The 20,782-nt window shown below is 40.9% G+C and overlaps 1 protein-coding gene across 1 annotated transcript in view; it reads left to right on the top strand.

The window, feature by feature from the left end:
* CCDC102B (coiled-coil domain containing 102B) overlaps positions 1-20,782 on the top strand; it is a 544,870-nt gene that overhangs the window by 361,493 nt on the left and 162,595 nt on the right. The window lies entirely within an intron of this gene.

Here is a 20,782-nt window from a genome sequence, read left to right as displayed (position 1 = left end):
GGCCATTTTGCCTGGGAAGATCTTTTTATTTTTTAACCTTTGTATTTTTTTTTTACAGTTCTCTTTCTATACATGTGGAGTAATTTTTTATTTTATAATATGAAAAGAACAACAACAACAAAAATTAAGTGAAGGAAAGCAAACAAACTTAGCAGATAATAACAGTAATTATGTGGAAATGTGATAATAATATTGAAATAAATAAAATGTTTAATCCACTAAGATTTTATTATTTGCAACTTCCAACAGAAACCGAAGGACATCCTTTTCGCCTTTTGCCCCCTCCCTTTTCTAACTGTCTTTAAGCCCCAAAACCCTGCCCCTTACAGGATATCACTTCTACAGATGTGCAACGATGAAAAGCAGCAACAACCCCTCATGGCTAAGGGGAGGAGTTGAATTGCAAGGACATTTTCTCACTTTTGAACCTTAAGACTGTGCTCCAGGATTCAAAAGATACATGCATAAAAGATCACAATTGTGTAAAGATATGTAACTGATATTTAATTAGTTTGTTTTGTATTATGTGTTATTATGTAAGAATGTTGAAATGTGTCTGACAGTGTGATTTCCACAAAGGGGGGCAATTTTTGTGTGTAATTGTTTTTATGTTTAATGTCTTATTGCTTACACACCAATGGAGAATTCTCATGCATTTTATACTTTCTAATAGCTCACACTATTGTGTAGTCCAATGTTTAGATCAACTTATAACCACATTTAATTGTTCCACCTGGCACCCTGCCAACTTTCCCTATCCATTTTAAAATGTGTTAAACCTCGTTTTGCCAAGGACAAGCTTCTGGATCCATAAAACACCAGGTACATGAAGGTGGATATGCTTTAGTTTAGCAGGAATGATCCCTTATAGAGTTAAATTGACTTATTTGGACAAAGTGCCCTTTTTAAGAATGGTTTTCTTTTAACAGATTGGTTTGAAAAGTTGAGAACCATGGGCACATAAATTCAAATTGGACTCAGTTTGAATTGGGCACGTGTATCCAGGCTGCAATTAGCCTTTTGGTCCTTTAAGTGCAAGTGAGCAACCCCCATGCGTGCAAAACCACAGCCTATAATGGAATCCCATAGCTAAAGGCCAAGGCGAAGAAATCTCCCTCACGAGATGCCCAAACCTGTGCCAGCTATGGTGAATGCCAGGCAACATGGTTAAATGAAAGCCCCGAGGGGATTCAACAGACAGGATGTGTTGCTGTAGCACTATGTCAGTGTGAGACCACAGAAGAGCTAGCTTGACACCTGAGAAATACACAAAAATGGCAGGGGGGGAGCAAACTGCACTTTGCAGTCATTAGTGGACCTTCCTGCCTAAATGTAAAGCATAGATCACTATTGAGAAAATATTTCTTCCAAGGTGCTAGAATACCACAAGTAACTGAGCAACAAAATACGTGATATCCTATGTCTAACTATGTGCACTGTTACACCATTATATTTCTGTGCAAATATCCTTAAAGCAGCATGATATTTAAGTCCCTTTCAGGTTTGCATAAAGCCACACATCCCATTCACCGAGATTTAGGGTGCGGAGAAAAGATTTGCAAGTTCTTACAGAACTTTAATGCAAATGTATCTCCGAATGGGGGACTGTTACGGAAGGGGGGGGGCATGTCTTCTTCACTACAATATATTTGCTCAATTTCTCTAGGACTCCATCACCCCTCCCCTGTCCTCCATAATCTCTCAAGTAATCCTGTCAAAATCACTCTGCCAAACCTTTCCTCTGGGCAATGCCAGGTGACAGACTATGTGTACATGGACCATTGTCTTCTCAGGATGTGCTTATCTGCGCATATCTCCAGCTCTGCATATTCCCCCTCCCTCCTCCATCCGGCTCTCTGCATATTCACCCCCTCCCTCCTCCATATGTTAATCTGTGTAACCCAACCTCTTCTTAATGTATTCATGATGTAACTGGGATGTATTTTGCACTGTATTCTGGGATATGGAGGGAAATTTCAAAAGTTCATGTCACCCCTTTCTCTGGATTCAATCTCGCCTTGAACCTGTTGCGCAATAAACTTGGACCTTCTGCAGTTTGCTCCTGTGTCCGGCTGAGCTCATTTTCTTCCGCAGGGACCCACGGACTTAGTCCGATGAGCTGGGTGGCAGAGTAACCCCGCACCCAGATTTTAGCCGTAACACAGGTAACATCCTAATGGCAGGGAGTGGTCACAGCCCCAAAATGAGCCAGACAATGCACGTGAATCTTACTTGTGTATAGCTGGCTCCCTTGCCAGACATGCAAAATATTTACACAAAAATGCACAGATTTACATCCAGGCAAACAAGAGGCTTGACCAGATTCTAGCCAGGCCAAAATGCTTGAGAAAGGCATGTAGCAGAGTCGGTGAAGCTTGGGAGAGCTGTGTGCGGCTTGGGCAAAGTCCTGGGAGTCAGATGGAGAAGTTTGTAGGAAGACATATGGCCTCTTAGACTGAGGTTCCCTACCCCTGCTTCATAGCTTGAAACTGTCTTTTAAAGTTAGATAGATAGATGATAGATGATAGATGATAGATAGATAGATGATAGATAGATAGATAGATAGATAGATAGATAGATAGATGATAGATGATAGATAGATAGATAGATAGATAGATAGATAGATAGATGATAGATAGATAGATAGATAGATAGATAGATAGATAGATGATAGATGATAGATGATAGATAGATAGATAGATAGATGATAGACAGATAGATGATAGATAGATGATAGATAGATAGATAGACAGATAGATGATAGATAGATGATAGATAGATAGATAGATGATAGATAGATAGATAGATGATAGATAGATAGATAGATAGATAGATAGATAGATAGATAGATAGATAGATAGATATTCCACATATATGTTAAACTTTTACCCTGCTGTCCAGTACAAAGCAGCAGCAATCAGGAGTTAAACAACAACAGCAGTGGATTAGGTCTAGTCTCCCAGCACTGGCTCAATCAGATAATCCAATCCTTTCTTCTTAACCTTTGCTGTCCTTGCAACCAACTCAACATTAGAGCATCAGTTGCATAACAATTGCAACTTTAGTAGCTCACCACTTGCTGAAAATCACTCCTGTGCAATGGTACAAGGAGGCAGTTATAGATCCCTGACTTAATGGTGTTACAGGAGTCGGGTGGTGATTTTTGACAGCTGTATGAGTTGCAACAGCCTTGAAAAGAGCACTACACTGTGCTTTCACATCCTGAAAATTAGCTGGCCTTTGGCACTTCAAAGCACCACCCATGACACTTTGAAGTCTCAACCATCAGCTGATTATTGGGGCTTCAAAGCACAGCATCATCAGATGTTTTCCTGAAATCTGATGATTGGCAGGTGGGCACCCCAGCTACTTGTCAATAGGGCCCATGGGGGTAGGGGACATAGGGATCTGACACAGTCCCCAGATCTTGTTCCCCACCCCTGACGTGAACTAATGGGGGAGGTGAAAGCAGTTGTGGCACTCAAAGACAACAGGAACTGAGAAGTTGTCCTGACAGACTGAATTAAAACTGGTAGAGAGAAATATAAGCAGCAGTTTTCAGTGCGTTGCGGAATAAGTAAATGCAGACTGTATAAGGTCACAGTGTCATCCGCAAGATGTGGAACCCAGAATGATAACTATGTAAAGTAAGTGGACTCTGGTTTTGAAGATGCTTTAAGAAAAACATCTTACATTAAACATTTGTATTGAGGGTTGAGCTGTTTATTATTTCACAGTTCATACATTAATTAATTTTCTGTGTTGGGATATGGTGGGAGAGATAGGTAAACATGAGCACAAAAGAGCGAAGCCCCCAATGCACTCCAGATGATGGGGGAACAACCCTTTTATTATGCAAAAAACAGGGCTATTACATGAGTCTGCAACATTAGCATTTCAATTTGAACCTTGTTGGAAAGTGCAATCCCAACTGGCAAGATCTGCCAGTTCAAAAGTCATAGCAAGCTCAGACTTACAAACCACTTTATCGAGCATTCATCCTGATTTGTTTGCACTAACTTTGTGGGGAGGTTAGACTGCATCCTCTGACCATTCATTTTTGTTTGTTCGCAGGGAAGTGTATTGCCAGAGAACAAGCAGTTTTCTGGTCTCCTGCCTTTCAATGCAGCTGTATGCCATTTCGTGAGAATCAGGGGAAGTAACCTCGTTTTGAGCTGACCACAGCTAAGGAAGGAATGCAGACGGAAGGCTATCTCCACACGTGCCCACTCTCAGGCCGACATCCAAGGATGGGAACAGAATTACATCATGAAACATCTGTTGCAGGCTTGGCATGAGGTCCTTGATACAGATTATGCAAGGGCCAGCAGCCTGATAAGACTCGGAGATCTCATCTTTGAACCATTCAGGGAAGATGCTGGTGTTTTGGACTTGATTAGGAAACCATCCTGTTGGGTAGCCAGCGTGCTGCTTCAGAGATCCCCAGCAGCAGTGGGGTGTGTTGGGCCGAATCAGAGAGCTGTGTTGGCCAGCTGTTCTTCAAAAACCAAAGGGGCAAATTGCAGAGCTTTCTTCCATAAATTAAAGCTACTTTGCTTATTTTAGCTGTTGCTCTGCTGAGTATATCTTAGCTGTTATTCTATTGATTATATATGGTATGTTATTAAGTGTTATATTCTATATTATTAGCTTTATATATTATATTAATTATCAAATTATGTTCTGTAATCTGTTTCTTTGCTAACATTTACCAATTAATAAAAACATCCCTTCTTCCACTTAATAGCTTGCCTGCCCTTCCGTTCACTGAGATCCAAAAGAACCTTCTGCTGCTTGGTGACCACTGGGGTGGCTGCTAGGGGGAGCAGTACAAGAAGTTACATGTTGCCTGAAGCAATTGTTATACCATACTTTCCTCATCACTTTCCTTACTGCAAAAAAGTCATAGTTGGATGTGGGGGATGGAGTAGCTTTGTTATGCTAGAGTGAAAAATCTGTATTGCACAGTTTGAAAAAGCTTTAAGGATAGAATCTGTTACACAATGTCTGGGGGGATGGACCAAGCCAGTGATACCTCTTACCATGATGTTCTTTGCAATCTAACAATGGACTAAAAGGAAAAATGCATTGTGTTGCCATATATTTGGAGTATTAATATGAAAACTTGAGACTAATAAAAAGAACAAAATGAAAACTAAAAATATAAACATACATGTTGCACTCAGAAAATTATTATTTAATATTGCTATCTGGCGTTCAATGCAAACTAAAAATGTGAAATGTTGCAGTTGTTTTTAAGGACTTGCTTCCTTATAAATATTGCTAATGTTTTAGAATTCCTGCATTTTTTAAAAAAACCAAAACCAACTTCCTAAAGCTAAACATTTGGAGCCTGCACTTCCGAACTATTATTCTTATTATACTTTGCATCTGAATGTGGTACAAAAGAAGATCCTCCTCTGTAGAGCAAAGCTGCAGGAGGAGGAGTCAAACTGTGCAGGATGGCAGAATCATTATAATTGTCTTTGACTTCCAAAAGCGGGGTGAAATATTAAGAACAGTGAGGAAGTAGAAAGAGCTGACATACAAAGGCAGTGGGAATCTGTCTTCCCAGATCTAAGCTTAATCATGCAAGAGGCGGAGGAACTGACAAGGGTGGGAAAAAAAGACTTCTCTGGAAGACAGAAAATAGGGCAGCTCCTTTCATTCAGATAAACAATACATTCGGAACAACAGAAAATACCTTTCTACATTCTGTTGCGTTGTGCTTTAAAATTAAGAGTTGTGACTGAGAACCAGCTCATACACAATAAGGCTTGCATGGGAGAGAGACTTGCATACTATTGTTATGAGTTTGGGGTGTGTGTGTAGGGGAAGTAGGCTGTATGCAGAGACCCTTCTAATACCTGAATCTAGTATGTGTTAAATTATAAACCAGGCTAGCTTTCTGATGAAGTGATTGCATGAGAGATGGGCCATTAAGGAGAACAAAGGAAGGAGCACTGTGTGATGTGGCAAATGGGTGAAGCCCCTCCCTCAACTCACTTTCTGTAAAACAAAGCCAGAAATGAGAGAGAGAGTTGCAGTGATACGAGCAAGATGCCAAGCAGAAAGAGAGAGAGAGCGCACAAAATTTGATTTCTGCTTTTATCCAAGACTATGGGAGAAACAAGATTCTTTTCGGGTGTTAATGCTGTGAATCCCTCCATTGTAGGTTCAGGTTTTATATATGTGTTAAACCATATATCATAAAGACACCACCCTCTCCACTGTGCCTCATTCCAAAGGAAACATGAAGCCTGCATAAGCTGGACCCCTAGATTCTCACACTTTTCAGAGATTGGGGTGGCATGTAGAAAAGGTAAAGGGACCATTAGGTCCAGTCGTGACCGACTCTGGGGTTGCGGCACTCACCTCACTTTATTGGCCGAGGAAGCCGGTGTCCAGCTTCCAGGTCATGTGGCCAGCATGACTAAGCCACTTCTGGCAAACCAGAGCAGCGCACAGAAACACCGTTTACCTTTCCGCCAGAGTGGTACCTATTTATCTACTTGCACTTTGATGTGCTTTTAAACTGCTAGGTTGGCAGGAGCTGGGACCGAGCATCGGAAGCTCACCCCATCGTGGGGATTTGAACTGTCGACCTTCTGATCAGCAAGTCCTAGGCCCGTGTCCTGGGGTGGCATGTAGCAATACATATATAATTTTATTTGTATGCTGCCTTTCTGTGGTTCAAACCATGCTCTAGGCAGCCTCTTCCATTGACTCTCACAGATTCAGAGTCAGACCCTGACACACAAACAGGACAGCATCAGGATTTGTAACAGGACTTGATGAAAGCAGTGCCCTAGATACGATTATACCCATCTCTGCAACCAATGTAAGATATCACTCAAGCTCGCTGGTGTTGCTATGGTAACCCAGTGCACCTGGCATTCCTATTTCAGAACATCCAGATGTGTGTTGAGGGGGTGCTACTCAAGACAGACTATAGGGATGCCTGAGCCTGGGAGAGGGAAAACAAGCCTTTAAAATAGTGTTCTATGCTGGATTGCCAGGTCATGTGACTGTCTAGGATTCAGCCTAAATACCCCTTTTTCTAGTTCCACTCCACCCTGCTCTAGAAAACTCCATTTTAGGGACTTACATAAGCCTTGGTTCGGCTGGCTGAGATAGAATGAGCAAATTACACTGGCAAATCTTTGGTTCAACTGAAATTTGGGTCTGAATGCTGGCTGAGCCCAGCTGAGCTGGGGATTCACTGCATCATAAACTGCTCATTCCGGTGGATCCAGTCATAGGATTGCCTCCCTAATTGATGGTCTAGATTTTTTTCTACACAGTGAAAAGATGTGGAGATAAAACTTGGATACATTTTAAATATTCAAGTTCAGAAGTTTCTTGGGAGATCAATCATTCAAGGTCAAAGGTATACTTAAAGTTTTACTTATGACTTAATAGCCAATAAATAATGGTCAATAAATTTTGTGATAAAGGACATATGGACACGATAAACTGCATATATGTATGTCATCCCAATAAGGTTGCAGTAAAACCTTGAGTTAAGATTTATCAGAAACTAATTCATAATTTAAAACCTACATTATCTGGAAGAAATGTACGTGTGTCCTTGCTTATATATAATCTCATAGAAACGTCTAAAGATAATAATTAGGAGCAAGATGAAAATAACTTTCAGTTTTTAAGTAAGCCTCCTTCGTATATTTTAATCTCTTGGGAATGTTTAGAGATAATTAAATTAATGAGATGGTTGAGTTATTTTTACCTGAAATATGCCTTCAGAACTGTATAAAAGTATGGTCATTATAATCAATAAAAATACATTTCTGCCATGTGTACTTGCTAGCTGTAATATCTTTTTGACAGAGCTGGGTAAGATTTGAAACTTAATTAAAAGCTCTATTTTTCAAATTTTAGTACCTAAGGTTTCGCAACATGACATGTTTAAGAAATACTGTCGATTATTTTGATATGTACATGTGTTTAAGAAGTATATGTTTATTAATAAACAGATTCAAAGATGTGTGTACTTTACCTACATCAGGATTTTTCCCTATTTTAATACATGTTGTATATTATATTATTGCCCGGTCTGCTTGTGGCCTTATTACTGTGCTGAACAGTGAGACATCCAGTGATAACAATGCTATAAATAGTGGTGGTAAAAATCAGCCCACCTTTTCAACTCTTTTTTCAGATTTTTCATGAACAGATTGGGAAGACTCGATTTTTCACTGCCTTTCCTATCAGCAGCATTCTCACGTGCTTGACCCTCCTTTTCCAAGGCACCTGACTAAGTTCCTAGCTTTCTTCAATTAATGTTATTGATCAGTTTTGGACCCTTCAGGGCTAACAGCAACTCCATCTCTTATTGTTCATTGTTCTGGTGAGTGACAACAGAATAGAAAGCTACAACTCTTGTTCCTGATTTGAACAATATATATATATATATATATATATTGTGGGGGGAGAATAATTTAAAAATAACATATCCCCTCCCCCCCTAAAAAAAAGCCCTAGGTAAATACCCAGCTCACGGAATGCAATTCATGCAATATATGAAATGGAGTAAAGTTGTGAGGACACTTTTCAAATGACCCAACCATCGCACACACACTGAGTGCTGAGTTTAGAGGCCAATTCATATATTACTCTCTTAAAGAGGTAGCAGGTGTATCCAGTTCTCTATAGCAGCTGCTTGTCCTTTTTCACATTTGAAAGAGGGGAAAGCTGGAGACGGAGGAGAAGCTGTTTAAGGGTGCACTAACTTATCAAGCATTCAAATACATGTGCAATAGGGGTCATTAGCATCCTTGTATGTCTGTCAAGCAACCTGAGTCATTAACAGTAACTGCCTGTGTTGCCAAAACGCTCAGAGTTCTCTCCAGCGTTATTTTTAATGAGCAGGTGTGTGCTTCATTGGAAGTGTATTTAAAGTTGTTCTGCTGTCAATCTGAGCTGCCAGCAACTAGGAAGAGGCTCCAGGAATATAAATACATGGCACTTAATGCAATTGGCAGGAGCAAGGGGAGGGGGGTCCAGTTCATGCAGTGGGTCTTCATAGAAACATATTTTCATGCCTGAGCCTTCAGCTCAAGACACTGAGAATCCTACATTACAATTCTTTAGCTATCCCCTGATGTTTACAAGCAAGTCACCTTAATGAGGACCTAACGACAGGGATTTCTGAAATAAATATCAGGAAAGGACAGACTGCATGAATGCCCCTGGTGATGGGTTAAAATGGTCAAGGGATCTCCAAGCTTGTTTGTTTGCAGAATTATATTTGGTTGTTGCTGGGGTTTATTCATGTTTTTAAAGTTAAACCCCTCCTTACAAGTAAATATCAAATTAGCTTACAGGTGATCTTTTACAGGAACCCACTCTTCTAATTTGACAAACATTTACTTCAGACCTCTCCATGTGTGCAGTGAGGTTACCCCCACAAGCAGCTGCCAATGCAGAAAATGACAAAATGTGTACAATTCAATTTTCAGCATCTTCCACATGCTTTGGGAAAAAATCCCACAGACACTAAATTAACAATAGCTTGCAACACATTCAAATACATGTTTGAGTAATGTTCAAGGTATTAAGGTACAGTGGTGCCTTGGGTTACAGATGCTTCAGGTTACAGACGCTTCAGGTTACAGACTTCGCTAAACCAGAAATAGTACCTCAGGTTAAGAACTTTGCTTCAGGATGAGAACAGAAATCGTGTTCTGGCGATGCCGCGGCAGCGGGAGGCCCCATTAGCTAAAGTGATACCTCAGGTTAAGAACAGTTTCAGGTTAAGAATGGACCTCCAGAACGAATTAAGTACTTAACCTGAGGTACCACTGTATTAAAAATATGTGGACATTCTTTCCAGGGTACTTCCCCATCTTTTTTTTATTTTTTTGCCTTCTCTAGCTTCTACATTTTTTAAAAGACAAAAAAAAAATGTATTGAGGCACCACTACTTTTGCTCTTATGAGATGTTGCTAAGCCACTAGAAGTGTAAAAGTGGTTTAGAGCAGTGACAGTCAACATGGTTCCTCCATTTGTTGTAGGACTACAATTCCCATCAGCCTACTCTGGACTTAGACCAAGACATAAAAGGGAATTAATAGGAGGAAATGTGGGGAGTAGAGGCAGAATGAACCCATTATTCCCCCGGTGGTAACAGGAAAAAGATATTTTAAAAAGCAATTGAAATAACTAAAATAAATAAATGAAAATGTCCAGTAGCACCTTAGAGACCAACTAAGTTTGTTCTGGGTATAAGCATGAAAGCTTATACCCAGAACAAACTTAGTTGGTCTCTAAGGTGCTACTGGACAATTTTTTTTATTTTTTTATTTATTTTGACTGCATCAGACCAACACGGCTACATACCTGAATTAAAAAGCAATTATGATTCAACAAAGTTTAATTAAAGATAAAGCTCAGTACCTGACATCCTGATCCACAAACCAGTTTAAGTTGATTTACCCTGACAACTTCAATGGAATTGTCAGTGAAAATCCAAATACTCTGGGCCTAATTGACATATGGATCAGGTTGTTAAAAGACTAACTTAGAATCTGAATAGCAAATTATGGACAAAAAGGATAATGCAGAAAAAGAGTGACATCTGGAGAGACTGAGACTGAGAGGGGGAAATTGAAACCAATCCATGTAACCACCTGTGAAATGACAATCCTGTCAATTTCACTTCATTTTATTTTCTGACAGGACCAGACTCTGTCAATTACAGAGTAGCCTATTGTTCTCTATTTCTAGAGATGACTCTAAGAGCTTTTGCTCAGGAAATAATGCCATAGCATAACTCCTACAAAGTGGCCAGTTATTACATATCACTTGACCCTGACCCTGAGGGCTTCAGACTAAGGCCTGTTGTTGCCTTAGTCTATAAAGGGGAATTACACCACACAATCTAATCAGTAGTCCACGAAAATCCCTTAGAAGTGGATTTGGTTGCCTGTGCAGCAGTTCTCCCTCACCAACAGAAATGTCTTCCATGAAGGTATTTGGTATCTTGGTTTGTCTATATTCTGGGCACTTTGGGAGCCTGGCTAGCAGGCAATAGCCCACCTGGATCACTAAGGTGGCAACTTGGTCATGTTTGTACCAGTTTCATTGGTTGCTGGGCCAAGAATTAACATTTGTTAAGTGAGCATGCACTGAGGTCAGCATCATAAGAACTCCATTGCAAATGAGAATGGTCATCTTACAGAAGTAAGCCTAAGTGTGCTCAGTGGGACTGAGTTGTATGCTGACCAAAGGCGGAACAAGCAGGATCAGGTTGGCCTAGGATGGTTTTCAATGTGAAGGACACAGGTCTTGGGCCTGTAAGAACATAAACCAGTCAGAGGAAAACTTCTTCTTCTTCTTCTTCTTCTTCTTCTTCTTCTTCTTCTTCTTCAACAGTAATGGTAGTGCAGAAACACTTACCTGACCTCCCAGTAGTAAATTGCTGCTGCTTACAAGGAGGAGAGGGAGGAGGCAGTGGTGAGGTCAGCACAGTGCAAATTCACCAGTCAAACCAACCCAGCACTCCTGCCAGTGCATTTGCTCTGCACTGACTCCTCTCCATCTTGCCCCCTTTCTCTCCTGGCAAGCAACAGCAGCAGCTCACCTATGAAACTGTCTAGGCCAGGGATCAGGAGCCTATGACCCTCCAGAAGTTATTGGCCTATAACTCCCATCTGTCCCAGCCAGCATGGCCAATGGTAAGAGATGCTGTGGGTTGGAGTCCAGTAACATCTGGAAGGTCACAAGACCTGTGGTCCATACGATTGCTGATGTGAAAGTCTAGTCAACTGCTCCTGTTCAGGAAAAGGAGCAAGAGGATCCTGATATGCAGAATGAATTTATTTAATGACAGATCATGGCCAATATAAGGTCCATGCCTTTTTCAAAGTTCCCCAACCCCCCAGAGAAGATTTGAGGGGGTTACAGGGGGAGAAGAGAGGGAGTGAGTTCTGCTGTGCTCGCTGAAGTCATTCCACTCACACAGGGACTTAGATGGATCCAACCATGTATCTCATATTGAGGGCTATCTTTTGATATATTTGGAAGCAAACATTTTTACCCTCATGTTATTTCATTAGTTCACTGCAACTGTCATAATACGTTCAAGATTGCATGTAGACCCTTGCTTTCCCCCCAAAATGACCTTTACTGCTTCTAACACATACATAACAAAAAATATATTTGTTATTTTCTTTTTTCTTTTTTTACTAGTTCTCTGAAGAACAAAAGAGCATGAACTTAAACTCACATTATTGCAGGAAGCTGTACAGAAGCTCAAAGCACTAAAGGAGACACTAAAGGTAGAAGCAGCCAAGTTAGACAGCTATCATTGCTAAGCTTCTTTCTTACAGGTCCTGAGCACACTCAGTCACTGAAAATAAAAAAATTCCTTCCTGTAGCACCTTAAAGACCAACTAAGTTAGTTCTTGGTATGAGCTTTCGTGTGCATGCACACTTCTTCAGATACACATGCACACGAAAGCTTATACCAAGAACTAACTTAGTTGGTCTTTAAGGTGCTACAGGAAGGAATTTTTTTATTTTGACTATGACAGACCAACACGGCTACCTATCAGTCACTGAAGAAACTCAGCACTACACAGGAAAGAACCCGTGAGTGGAAGCAGAAGCTTTGAGCACAGCTCTGCTAATGAGAGCATCAGACATCCTGTAGCAGAGTGATTGGATGTGAGATATAGTTATGATGATGATGAAAAAGGGAACAAGAGGTGAAAGGGAGCAAAAGTTCAGAACTGATGAGGAAAGCAAAGTTGGGTTTTAGACATAATAATAAAGAGCCTAGAGGAAGAAGTGTTACAAGTGGTTGTAGAAAATAATGAAGACATAAAGGGTTGGGCTACTATCTGTGCTAGGAAAGGAATGTGAAGATGGGATTCACAAGTAGAGCTGCTCAAGAAATTCAGTCTTTATAAATTCTTCTATAAAATGATACGACCCACATCTCACAGATTCGTGTGTGGATTAGGTGCACGTTGTGCATAGTTAAAATATGGAATTCGCTCACACAAAATACAGTGATGGCCACAAACTTGGATGGCTTCAAAAGTGGATTAGACAAATTCTAACAGCAACAGAACCCTCAACAAAACCCCTTAAACTATAACCCAAATGCAGGAAGCTGTGCTGTGCTCCAAACGCATGCAGTTTCCCCCCACGCATAATGACCCTGTATTAGATGAGGTTATGGACATATGCAGGTTAAAAGACAAGGATGTAGTCGAGCCCAGTCATCTACATGCCTGGACTGCCTTCCTGCAGAAGCAGGGGATGGGGAGCCAAGCAACTTTGGAGGCAAGGCCAGGATGAAAGAGGCTATAGTCAGATCCATTTTCAGGCTTTGATGAAGTAAGTGAAAACAGCTAATCAGTTGCGGTTTGGAAATAAGCTTGCAGTTATCAGTGCTATTCATTTCTGGAATGTCAAAGCAAAGTTTTGTAGATATTGCCTTCCTGAGCAGCATTCTTATAATCACCTTGAGTTTTCCCATTACCCGGCTATTGTCTGCTTGCTAAAGTGGTGGGAAAGTTGAACTCCACTGCTCTTTCCAAACAAACAGCTTCTTTTCTTTAGGTGAAAGGATAACAGGTGCTCTACTCGAGGATTATAACACCTTCATTAGTGCCTTGCTCAGAAAAGCCTTGGGGACAGCAATGACCCCTTTTCACTGCACAGTTTAAGTACCACATTCCTCTGAACCATTTACTAAGGTAATGAGATGCTAGAGGATATGGCTTCAAAATACTTAAGAAACACAGGTCCATTCTGCTGGCAGTTATTTACACACTTAATACATTATTGAAGAGAAGAAACTAATAGGATAACCACATGAGCACTGCTGAAAAATTGCCTTTGCTGGGAGCATTGCTTCACAAGGATGGGTTTTTTCCCTTCCAGACGAATAATCTTCTGCAATCTTCAATTTACCGGCAAAGCCAGAGCAACATAAAGTTATTATAACTTCTCAATGTCATATTCACTTTGATAGGTTAGAAAAAAAATTAAGGGAATGAAGTAGGAATGAGATATCTAGATCTCAGGTCTTTGTTTTATAAATATCTACCCAGATCCCCCCCCCCCCCCGTCTACTCTTTCATAGTGCAATAGTAGCATTTGGCATCTGGCTCTTAATTCAACAGCCAGAACCTTCATGCTTTCATTTTGTATTTAAAAAAAACAAAACCTGTTTCTGTCTTGAGAAAAGCTTGAGCTCTTCCCATTAGTTGGTAAAGTTTCCAAAGGAAAGGACAGGGAACAGTTACTTTTTACCAGATATTCTTCCCTATGGATACTACGCTTTGCCACAAAGTCATTGCCAATCGTATGAGAGCCTCCAGTTCCAATGGATTGAATTGGTCTGTATAGGCATCACTGTGGTCTCAAACTGCAACTATTTGCTTCATCGTTGCTAACTTTTAATGAGGGGGGAAATGAACATTTTAGTAGTGAGAACTAAGTGAAAGTCCTCAGTTCAAAGTCCCTGTGGGTGGCTTGCTTCTACCTTTGAAGATCTCTAAAGAGAGCATGAATTGCTGTTCATGTTTTGAATCTTTATTCTCTTTCATGCAAAGGAAATTTTCACAGTGAAACTCACTGAACGGCAATAAATAAAAGGCTATTGATCACATCTAACTAATTACAACAGGGCAAACTAATCAAATTCATGGCAGGGATGAAAGGGTAATCTTGCTCCTTATGATGGTAATTCTTTAGACATCCCCGATCCCTGTGCCTTACATCTCTGGTTTTTCATTTCTGAATGAGGTCACACATGTGTTTGCAGTATGTAAGCTTAACTGGAAAAGAGCATTCAGTCTGAAAAGAGGTAGCATTTTTTTCAAACCTTTAATTTTCATTCAAAGGACATGGGTGCATTATATCTGAAAACAATAGGAGGGAGATTTTAAGGAGCAAATAATATTCAGTGCATGACAGAGCAGAATGTGACAAACAAGAAGCCAAGACAAAATTCTAAGTCACCACAGTGATAGAACACAAATAAATGGGCAACCCTAAGACTTGGAAACTGTTATTGTCTGAAAATGACACTGTTTCTTATTCTTTGTTTTCTGCACAGTGGGAAATTCTGTGCAGCCTTTACAGTGCTCATTTCTTTTAGAAAAGAGAGCACTGGATACTTGTGGAGTTTTTATAATAATCTTTTTATTTGTGCATGTACAATTGAGCAGGTATCGTGGGTGAGCAGATGCCAGCACACCACTAACCTCAAAGCAAACTCAACACCCAAAAAACCCCAAAGCAGCTTTTCTCTGGTCATATATTAGTCAGTCTGCAAGCCAAAATCAAAAAGGAACTGCTTCCTGTGGATTTATTTATCTTGCACTCAAACTTGCTTTGGCCCCCAATTAGGAATATCCATGCAACTGGGATTGCATTGCATTGATTTAAGAAAGGGGCAATCTAAGGGTACTTTAAGGGACGCGGTTGGCGCTGTGGGTTAAACCACAGAGCCTAGGACTTGTTGATCAGAAGATCAGTGGTTCGAATCCCTGCGACGGAGTGAGCTCCTGTTGCTCGGTCCCTGCTCCTGCCAACCTAGCAGTTCAAAAGCACGTCAAAGTGCAAGTAGATGAATAGACACTGCTTCGGCAGGAAGGTAAACAACATTTCCATGCACTGCTCTGGTTCTCCAGAAGCAGCTTAGTCATGCTGGCCACATGACCTGGAAGCTGTATGCTGGCTCCCTCGGCCAATAAAGTGAGATGAGTGCCGCAAGCCCAGAGACGGCCACGACTAGACCTAATGGTCAGGGGTCTCTTTACCTTTTTAAGGGTACTTTACAATGCAATCTTATGCATGCTTGCATACATTCCCCTGTTTTTGAGTGGGCTTGCTCCCAGGAAAGTGTGCATAAGATTGCAGGATTGTTTGATCAAGGGTCAAGTCAACTCTTAGCAGGCCAACAATCCTGTAATACTACAATTTATTTCTCTGTGCAATTTAGTTAAGCATTTCATTCATTGGAGTGACTGCCTGGCCTTTGCCTCATCCTTAATGTATCTTTATTTGCAACAGCCTAAAAAGCAGACACAATCAGGAATGAAAAACATGCCCTGAGCCATCTGAAACTATTTGTTCTGCTAAAACCATTTCAGATTTATCCCTCTCCTTGTGGCACAATACAGTTTGAATTATATGGGTCAAATCGGGAAAGAATCTTGAATGTGACTGTAGAAAGTTGTGACATAGGCGGCCTTTTGATCATAACATTAGAACAGCCCACTGAATTGGGCCAATGGCGCATCTAGTCCAGTATCCTGTTCTCATATATATTCTCATATATATATATATATATATATATATATATATATATGCAGGTTTTGGTGTCTTCGGGTGTCTTCCCGTGTAAGAGTCGGGGTGTCTGTGCGACGTTTCGACGAGGTCTCACTCGTCATCTTCAGGCTGGTGCTTTCGGCTTCTTGTTACTGGAACAGAGCAGAATCTGGTGTTTGAGTTCCTATAAATACTGTTGAGGGGTGTGGTGTATAGCCTCCAACGTTCTGGGCAGAGAGGAAGTTCCTAGATTAGTGTGCCTCTTCTTCTTTTGTTCCTTAATTACTTGAGGGATATCTTGAGTGATTTCATGAGTGATATTCTGAATACCACTGGGTGGGTCATTAAGTGTAGATTAGTTGCTAAAGCTTTTGTGTCTTGACCTCTTGAGCTTGTGAAGAGTTTTTCTGAGAAGATGGCTGTGCTGCATTTAGTTGTGCTCTGGCTTGGCTTCGTGTATAGGGGCGAGCTGTGGTTTTGTGCCTTGTGCCAGCCAGATCTGTGTAGGGATTGCAGGGGGGTGCAGCATCCGGAGGTGCCACTATAGTTTGGCTACTGGATGGAGTCTGTAATATGTCTGTGGAGAGGGTCTGGGTTTGGGTCTGGTGTGGTTGATTGGTGACGGCGTTCTGTGTGCCTCTGGTTCTGGTGTCGGTTTTGGTGGGGAGGGCTAATTTCCAGATGTCTGGCAGGCGGGACGTGTCGTCACGCTTGTTCATGTTGTGAGGGTGTTTCTCTATCTCGATGGCTTCCATGATTATTCTCTTGTGGTGATGTTCCATGTTAAAGAGCAATTTGGAATCTGCAAAATTAATTTCGTGTCCTGTTTCTTTCATGTGTTGGAAAAGAGAGGAAGTTTTTTCTTCTTTTTTGACGGCATTCTTGTGTTCTGCGATACGTGCATTTATTCGTCTGTTTGTTTGTCCAATGTACGTGGCTGGGCAGACTTTGCAGGGTATTTCATAGACCCCTTGGTTTTCCAGCTGGATTTTGTCTTTTGGGTTTCTGAGGATATTGGCTATTTTTTGGTTGGTGCAGAAGGCTGTTTTGATATTGTGTTTATGGAGGATTTTGCTGATTTTGTCTGTAGTGCCCTTGATATAAGGAAGGAGGGCCATGCCATTGTTTTCTTCTGTGTCTTGGTTTTTGGGGGGTGTTTCTTTTTGGATTAGCTTCGTAACCCTGTTTTTCTGGTATCCATTGGCGATTAACACATTTGAGAGATTCTGTAACTCAGTTGTCAAGTGGTCTTTGTCAGCCAGGCGTTTGGTTCTGGAGATGAGAGTCTTGGCTACGGAGTTTATTTGTGCAGGGTGGTGGTGTGATTGTGCATGTAAGTAGCGGTTGGTGTGTGTTTTTTTCTGGTAGATAGTGTGTCCTAGGGAGCCATCAGGTTTTTTGTAGATTAGGACGTCAAGAAAGGGGAGTTGGTTGTTGTCTTCTATTTCCATAGTGAATTGTATTTTGGGGTGTAGGCTGTTGAGATGTGTGAGGAAGCTATCTAGTTTTTCTTTCCCGTGTGTCCAAATTACAAAGGTGTCGTCAACATATCTGAGCCAAAGTTTGGGTTTGTGTTCTGACTTGTCTAAAGCATTGGTTTCAAAGTGTTCCATGTACAAATTTGCGATGACCGGTGAGAGGGGTGATCCCATAGGTGCTCCTTCTATCTGTTTGTATCTTTGTCCATTGTGGGTGAAGTACGTGTTGGTTAGGCAGTGGTTGGTCAGGTCCAGGATGTATTTGGGGGGGTTGTATTTGTTTTGAATGGCTGTCAAGGCTTCATTAATGGGCACTTGAGTGAAGAGAGATACAACATCGAAGCTCACAAGTAGGTCATCGGGATGTAGGTATTGCTTCTTTATTGTTTCTATGAACTGGAAGGAGTTAGTAACGTGTGAAGCGATGGATTCTGCATAGGGCTGAAGTTGCTTAGCGAGAAATTTAGCGAGATTTTGTAGAGGTGAGCCTATGGAGCTGACTATTGGTCTGAGTGGTGTTCCTTCTTTGTGTATCTTGGGGAGACCGTAGAGTTTGGGGCATCTGGAAGATTTTTCTCTGGGGATGATTCTTAGCTGGATTTCTTCACTGATAGGAGAGGCTTTTATTTTGGATTTGGTGGTTTTTTCCAGATAGGTGGTGGGATCTGTTTTTATAGGTTGGTAGGTAGGGTCTTGGAGTAGATTTGATAGTTTTGCTTGGTAGTCCGATGTGTTCATCACAACAGTGGCGTTGCCTTTGTCTGCTGGGAGAATGATTATGTTGTTGTCTTTCCTCAGGTTGGTGAGTGCTTTCTGTTCTTCTTTGTGTAAATTGCTTCTGGGTGGTTTGCTGGAGCAAAGGATGTTGGTGACTTCAAGTCTGATTTTATTGGCTTCATCTGGGTCGATTTTGGTCAGGCTAGCTTCGACTCCGCATATGATGTTTTCCGTGGGGATGCGTCTGGGGGCGACTGCAAAGTTGAAACCTTTGGAGAGTACTTTGGTTTCAGTTGGGGTGAGGATCCTGTCTGATATGTTATGTACTGTTTGTTTCATGGGTTGTTGTGGAGGGTGGCTGGGTTTCTGGCGTTTCTCTAGTTTGTAGAGTTTGTTGGTGTGTCTGTCTGTCTTATGTGAGGTCTCAGTTTCAGCTCTCCAGACGGCTAGTTGTTTGCATTTGTCCCAGAGTGCAGGGTGGATTTTGTTACATAGTTTGAGGTGAAGAGTGAGCAGATCTTTGTTGGTTTGGTTTAGTAGGTATCTTTTCTTATGTATTTCGTTTCTGATTAGGGATAGTTCAGTTCGTTTCAGGATCCTTTCGGTAGCTGGGGTTTTAGAGTGGAATTTAAGTTGGAAGCATGTGGGAGTTAAGTTGTTGTCTCGGCAGTTGCGTAGGAACAGGAGATCACATAAGATGGTGGCTCTTCGGATTTCTAGTTTCTCGTAGGTTCTTGTCAGCTGGAAGGTTTCCTCCCCGTAGAGGTGAGATATTTGCTTTCGTAGATTTTCACGGGTACAGGAATGCAGGTTTTGGTGTCTTCGGGTGTCTTCCCGTGTAAGAGTCGGGGTGTCTGTGCGACGTTTCGACGAGGTCTCACTCGTCATCTTCAGGCTGGTGCTTTCGGCTTCTTGTTACTGGAACAGAGCAGAATCAGATTCTGCTCTGTTCCAGTAACAAGAAGCCGAAAGCACCAGCCTGAAGATGACGAGTGAGACCTCGTCGAAACGTCGCACAGACACCCCGACTCTTACACGGGAAGACACCCGAAGACACCAAAACCTGCATTCCTGTACCCGTGAAAATCTACGAAAGCATATATATATATATATATATATATATATATATATATATATGATTTTACAATTTAACATTCAACACATTTATCATATAAAAGAAAAATAAAAAAGAAGAAGAAAATAGAACTCCCTCTACCTTGCGACTTCCCTCAACTTCCCCTCCTGGTTCTTTAAATATGTGCTACTTCTGCTTAATTTTTAATCTTTTTTATAATCTTGCTAAATACTCTTAATTCTTATCATTTTCTTTCAAATTACATCTTACACTTGATTAATTTGCATATTATTGTTTCTTAACCTTTACACTTGTTTTCTTAGTTGTGTTTACTCAAACCCTGATAGTGAGTTCATTCTTTACAATGTTTCTGTAGATACAACATAAACGGTTCCCAGTCTTTTTTCAAGTCCCTATTGTCATTGTCTCTAAGTCTTCCTGTAAGTTTTGCCATTTCTGTGTATTCCATAAGTTTAACTTGCCATTCTTACTCCGTTGGTATCTTGTCATCCATCCATTTTTGGGCTAGTAAGATCCTAGCCACCATTGTAGCATACATGAATAACTTCTTCCGCAGTATCCTGTTCTCACAGTGGCCGGTGGAATGCCTGTGGGAAGCCTGCAAGCTGTATATGAGCGCAACAGCACTCTGTCTACCTGTGATTCCTAGCAGCAGGTATCATTTCCATTCCGGTGATTGTACAATTAGAGATTCAGCAACTCAAAAGCCAAAGCTACAAATGCCTTCAATGTGACTGTAGAAGGTGATCACAGGAATAATACTAACCTACTTTTATTTGTGCAAAGCTCCAAGTTGAGAGCTCTGTGTGTCTTAGATCTTCTCCTCTGAACTTTGTGTATCTCCGAGACCCTGAACATAACATTTTAATGTAAAATTGTGAAGTAGAGCTAGCAAGGGATACAATACTTCATAATTCATGTTAAATTCCCATTTACTTCAGTTGGGTTTGCTATATAGCTTGACATCAGTAGAAGGGCATTTAATATATATATAGCTTGACATCAGTAGAAAGGCATTTAATATATATATAGCTTGACATCAGTAGAAGGGCATTTAAAATATATGCAAGAATACAAATATATCAAACTATACCCTGCTCCATCACTGGAATCTAGAATCTTAAAGAATGTCTGGATTTACGGTATAACCATCTTTCAAATACATGTGTAATTTTATATG

Source organism: Podarcis vaucheri, assembly GCF_965113315.1.
Source record: "Podarcis vaucheri genome assembly, chromosome: 8".
In the NCBI taxonomy this organism is placed as follows: Eukaryota; Metazoa; Chordata; class Lepidosauria; order Squamata; family Lacertidae; genus Podarcis; species Podarcis vaucheri.
Note: the sequence above shows the minus strand (reverse complement) of the source record. Positions and strands in the feature narration are given on the sequence as shown.